The sequence below is a fragment of the Triticum dicoccoides genome, chromosome 3A (genome assembly GCF_002162155.2).
Source record: "Triticum dicoccoides isolate Atlit2015 ecotype Zavitan chromosome 3A, WEW_v2.0, whole genome shotgun sequence".
Lineage (NCBI taxonomy): Eukaryota > Viridiplantae > Streptophyta > Magnoliopsida > Poales > Poaceae > Triticum > Triticum dicoccoides.
This window is the reverse complement of record NC_041384.1, coordinates 751,541,286-751,547,744: the sequence shown is the minus strand read 5'-3', so window position 1 is coordinate 751,547,744 and position 6,459 is coordinate 751,541,286.

The following is a 6,459-nucleotide window of genomic DNA, read 5'->3' as shown; positions in this document are numbered from 1 at the left end:
CCACCACCTCCGCCAAAACCACCACCACCACCTCCGCCAAAACCGCCATCGCGACCACCACCACTCTGCCAGATCGGAGTGACTGGGGTCGACGGAGCAGGAGTCGAGCCACCGGTCCCCTACATGTTTCAGAAAAGATTCTAACGGTAAATATGATATGATAGTGTTTCATGAACGAGAACTAGTTTGCTAGTAGTTAGGCAAATGTACTAACCGGACCATCACTGCCTAGTGCCACCCATTCATCGAACGTGGGCACGTGTGGGGGTTCTCCCGCAGGTGGTGGTGGGGGTCCCATTTGTGGTGGATCCGTGCGGTTAGTCCAAGACGCCAACATAGCCTGAATGTTAGTTAAACAAGCAAACTAGAAGATCAGAAGGAATGAAAGTGCAAAAATTTAGGTTGGTTTTAAGAGGGCAAAACTAACCGTCATCATATGATGGTTGTAATCATCGTTTGCCTTCACTCGTTTCAAGTACTCCCGCACCTCGAGATTCCTATGCTCGACAAACTCCTTATATGCCTACATAATTTAGGTTGTTTCTAAGTGAGCAATGCTGAAAATAAACTGAGAATGCAAGATAGAAAAAGATAAAGAGGAAGTACTTACAGCATGCTGGCGGGCTAAGGGAGTCTGTGAACGCCCCGTACTCTCTAACTGGCTCGGGTTGCTAGCCCGAAGTCGTGTGTACGAGATCGAAGGAGTGATCAAGCCATCGAAACACGGATACCGGCCATTCTTCTTCCCCTGGATGGCCACCACCGCCGTGTCGTCGATCTGAGACTGGGCGACCTCAGCAACAGGAACATCCGGATGCAACTCCTGATAGTGATGAATGTAAGACCCCAGGTGCTCCTCGGTCTTGCCGTAGTACGGGCTCTCGCCCTCCTTGCGATGACTCCGCTCGCGGGCCAGCTTCCATGACTCCATGTCTGAGAGCGGCCTCTTCAACTTGTCCTCCTACAACGTCAAATAGAAGTCAGCCATACATAAGAACATGACGTAAAGAAGAACAAAAATGCATCATGCACATAGATATACCTTCATGGCCTTGAAGCCCCAGTGGTTCCTGTTTCCTTGGCCGTGTGTCCCGTCGTCTCCACGGTTAGCCCGGGCCTTGATGCTCTTGGCAGCAAACTCTGCATCGGCGCCGAGCCACCTATCCACCAAACTCGCCCATCCGTCATGCCTTCCATAGCACCAACGAGGAACAACCTATGCAAATTTTGGAAGCATGACATGTGAGCACGAAACATATAGTTGACTGCTTGAAACAATGAAAAGTTAGTAATAGTTACCATCATGAACTGCTCCTTGCTCAAGGTAAGTCGTAGCTTCTGCGCTTGAGTTTTGGGCATCTTTTGTTGCAGGTAGTAGTGGTAGTACTGCGAGACGGCAACCCAACGCACCTCGTACTGCAACTGACGAGCTTTCTTCTTCGCAGCCGCAAGCAAGACCACGTCGGCTCTGGCCTTGTGCTCGTCAAGAACTCTATAGAGTTGCTGCAATCATGCAAAAACCAGAAGCAAACAAGGCATGAGTTGAGTGATTCAATGATAAACTATGAACGAAACTGAAGACAAGTGATTCAGAAGAGAACTTACCCAAAATTTGGTGATCACGGCCTTAGCGGTCGTCCCGTACTCCGCGTTGCTGCAAGCCTCGTAGTGGGCCCAGCTCGTGGCCAAAACCCGCTGCTGCGGGTCCCTGTCTGGCCGCGGGCAGAATAGGCCAGGCCAAAACTCCTTCAACAGGACAGTGATAAGGCCGTTCGGTTTACGGCCCTTTCCGTGAAGGATCCAGTTTTTGCAAAAGAATCAAATGATTGCCATGTGTACAATAAGAAAATGTTGTCATGTGTTGAAAATATGATTGAGAGGCACTTACTCTGTCCCCACAGGTTCAATGAGCCACTTGTGCTCCTCGATAGAAGGTGGTGTAGGTAGTCCGGCATTACCACGCAGCCACCCCTGCGAAGAACCCGGTGGCAAGTCACCCCACAACGTGGGATCAACCTCACCTCCACCCTCCTCGGCCTCCTCCTCACCCTCCTCCTCGGCCTCCTCCTCCTCACCCTCCTCCTCGGCCTCCTCCTCCTCGCCATCAGGAACATACTCCTCCTCCTCAGACTCAAAAGGTGCCTCTGTATAGGAGGGCATCAAAGAAGACCCTCCTATTTCAGACACGGCCCGGAGTTTTTTGCCCCGGTTGCCTCTCCCCCCACCTCCTCCTCCTCTAGGGGCTCTCCCCCCACCGCCTCCTCCTCTAGGGTCTCCTCCCCCGACCCCTCCACCTCCCTATGAGGTGTCATCCTCGCGTAGTCGGGAGGGAACCTTGAAATTATAGGGTGCATGAGTTTAATTGAAAGTGTGAAAAATTACTTTCTCCATGAACCACGCAACGAAATTTTTCCTTCCATCAGCACCCTTTCGGAGAAGAGCAAGTGCCTCCGCTTCAGTAGGAGGCAGCATTCCCGTCCATTCTTCTTCAATGAATCGACTACAATAAGAAAAGCGGTATAAGAACTAGGCAAAGTAAACATAACGAATTGACTCAAAGAATGGTGCTAAGGTATTACCTCATCCACTCATCCTCAACTTCCTTGATGTTGTGCAAGATATAGAACATGACATCCTCCCACTCATCTCGTGGCATGAGATAAGGTTTCGAGCATCCAGCCCTACCACCTTGCCCAATGAATAGAGGCAACTTGGGTTTATACTTGGGTTCTTCTGTATTGTATCAAGACACCTTATTGTGCAACGTGGGAACATGGTCCGGATAGTAGGCTGTCCTGAGGTCTGCCACCTCCTCTAGGGTAACTGCCTCAGCTATGGAATCTTCAATCTTAGCTTTGTTTCCACATTTCTGTCTCAGATGCTTGTTCTGTCTCTCAGGGCCGTACTGCCAACGATTCTGCACAGGGCCCCCCAACAATACCTCGTTCGGGAGGTGCAAAATGAGATGTGTCATCGGAGTAAAGAAGCCTGGCGGGAAGATCTTCTCTAGCTTGCATATCAACTCCGGCGCCTTCTTATGCATTCTTTTATCTTCTCAGGACATACTTCTTTAGCACAAAGCGTGCGGAAGAAATGGCTTAACTCCGCAAGCACATGCTAGACACGCTCGGGAACATAGCCCCGAACCATCACCGGCATAATCCGCTCAATCCATACATGATAGTCATGACTCTTGAGCCCGGTCACTCTGCCCGTTGAAAGATTGACCCCCTTACTTATATTCGACGCATAACCATCAGTGAACTTCACGACGTGTTTCAGCCACTTGAATGCCTCCATCTTATGATCCTTTTTAAGTACGAAGTCAGTATCTGGCTTGAACCAAGATTTTCGACTGCCTGTGGGAGGCTGCATGTGTAGATGTGGTATATCACAAATATTCTGTTGATCAACTCTAGCATTAACATTATCCTTTGTCTTATCAGGAATGTTGAGGATCGTGCGAAAAAGGGACTCTGCGACATTCTTTTCGGTGTGCATCACGTCTATGTTGTATGGAAGTTTGAGGTCCTTAAAATAGGGAAGCTGCGTGAAGGGGGTAATGTGAGTCCAGTTGTGCGTCTCACCATATCCTTCAAAAAATTTCCCTTTACCTTTTCCTTTTCCTTTGCCCTCGCCCTCGTCTTCGCCTGTGGCTTTGCCTTTGCCTTTGCCTTTGCCTTTCCCTTCACCGGCAGGCTTAAGAGCTTTCAGCTGAGCAAGCACATCCGCACCAGAAAACGTTGGAATCTCGTTTACTTCATGGACAACTTTGCCTTTTGTGAAGTTCTTCTTGTCTTCCCTATCAGGATGGTCTGGAGGGAGGAACTGTCGATGCAGGTCAAATGCAACATACTTGCCACCCTTCTTCAGCCAAATGAAAATCAAGGCCTGCATGCACACTGGGCAAGGCATCTTTCCACTTGTACACCATCCGCAGAACAAGGCATAACCGGGAAAGTCATGCATGCAATATTGTAGCCAAACTTTCACCAAGAAATTTTTCTGCAGATGTCGGTCGTATGTCAACCTCAGGAAGTACCAAGAATGGTGCAAATCATCCACCAACAGCTGCATAAACACACTCAAATTCTTCCCCGGATATTCAGGCCCCGGAATTATAAGCGACAGGAACATGGTCTTGCGTTGCATTATGGCGTCGGGAGGGAGATTCAGCGGAATAACAAATACGGGCCAACAGCTGTATGGATTAGACGACATACCATATGGATTGAACCCATCACCTATTATAGCAATTCTGACATTCCCAGCCTCGGCTGCTTCCTCCGGGTACTCTATATCGAATGACTTCCATGCTTCACCTCCTGATGGATGTACAATTTTTTTTGGATTGTACCTTTTCCCTTCCTTGTGCCACTTCATCATTTTGGCAGACTCCTCGGTGATGAAAAGGCGCTGCAGTCTTTTTACAAAATCAAGATACCGAAGAACCTTCACAGGGATTTTTAGCTGCTGCTTCTGACCATGCTTATCGACCACCTCAATATACCGAGAGGAACCGCACTTCCTACAGTACTTGTCATCTGCATACTCATGCCTAAACAAAAGGCAATTCTTTGGACAAACATGTATTTTCTCATAGTCCATCGAGAGCGCCTTCATGATTTTCTTCGTACCGTACATGGTTTTCGGCAGTTCATGGCCCTCGGGCAGGCTGTTAGCCCATACTCCCAGAAATGCTTCGAAGCAACCTCGGCTACAGCCGTACTCAGCCTTGACTGCCATCAGTTGTGAGATGGCATCCAGCACAGACAGCTTGGCACCCTCATAGAGAGGTTTCTTTGACGAGGCCAAGATTTCCAGGAAGGCCTTTGCGGTTTCCTCCGGCTCCTCCGGTTCATTCGCTGAATGTGACGGAGGTGTCGGCTGTGCAGCAAAGACATCATCTAGCATGTCTCTAACCCCATCGTCCTCATAACCAGCGACGCATTGTCGTATCACATCCTCTCTACCACGGTCCCGCTGGGCAAAGTTTATCGGCATATTAAAGTTGGGCATAAATCCATGCGTGCGAAGGTGCTTACTCATCTCACTCTTATCTCTGCGGATACGCCTCTTACATCTGGTACACAGGCATTCTGGCACCATCCTCATTGGACTATGGAATATCTCTTTCAAAAACACATCAGTTTTCTCGACCCACTCTGTTGTTACTTGATTCCGACGGAAAAACCCACTATACATCCACTGATTATCTGCCATCTCTGCTTTATTGGAAGCCACACAACAAAATTAAGGATTCATTTAAATTACTCACATCAATATTTTATTTTTTACAAGGTTGACGAGAAACGACATTTAATCCACCTACATCTTTAATAGGTAAAGATGGGTCCTAATCCCACCCGAGAATATGTAGATTGAGTACGTTGTCTATGCTCTACCCCATCCCGAGACAAAATTTCGGCAGCACCTCCCCGCTGTTCTCCAAATACACGTCTCGGCAAAATGCCGAGAGAATGTGCATCCGGAGAATAACAAGGAGGCGCCGCCGAAATCCTGTCTCGGAACGGGGTAGAGCATGAACAACGTACCCAATCTACACATCCTCGGGCTGTCCGTGGAAAGCGCTGGACAATCCGAAAGAGCTGCGGTGATAAATATGCAATTGAATGCATATTTATCGATGCAACCCTTTCGGACGGGAGACCTAGGTTCCGCGAGTTGATGTGAAAATTTAATCTAGTGACATGGAAAAAAAGTGGACGAGGTCATGGAATTGTTGCTCACCCTCCGATGTAGTCGATCAAAGGAGACGGACGATCGTGGACCAACACCTCCAACGTCGACAATCACTCCACGAAGATGGAACACCACAAATCCTGTTAATTACACCGAGTGAAAAAAAATTAGGTCATCACCTCACATTAAGCATTGATACTTTTAACTATGAAAAAAAATCATGTTTCGTCAAGTGTCAAATTTTGTCCTTCAATTTTTTTGCAACATCATCATGATTAAATAACCACTGATCATATCATAATTTTGCAGCACATCTCACATAGCTACTTAACATTAAGCACTGACACTTGAAACTATGAAAAAAATCTTATTTTGTCAAGTGTCAAATTTTGTCCGGTTCAATTTTTTTGACAGGATCATCATGATAAAAATAATCACTCATCTTATACCAATTTTAGAGCACATCTCAAATGACAAGATCATCATGATAAAAATAATGCAAATAACAATCTAACATCCTAACATCCAACATTCAACTATATATCAACCTAACAACCTAACATCTAACATCTAACCTAACAATCTAACATCCAACATCCATCCATGCATTCATTCATCCATCCAACAGTAGAAAAAAATGGAAAAAAATGAAAAAAAAGCGTAGCTCACCGAGAGGGGCGTGGCAGGGGGCGAGGCGGTGGAGGGGATGGTGAGGCAGGGGCGGTCGGGGACGGGAGGGACGGGGCCGGACGGAGC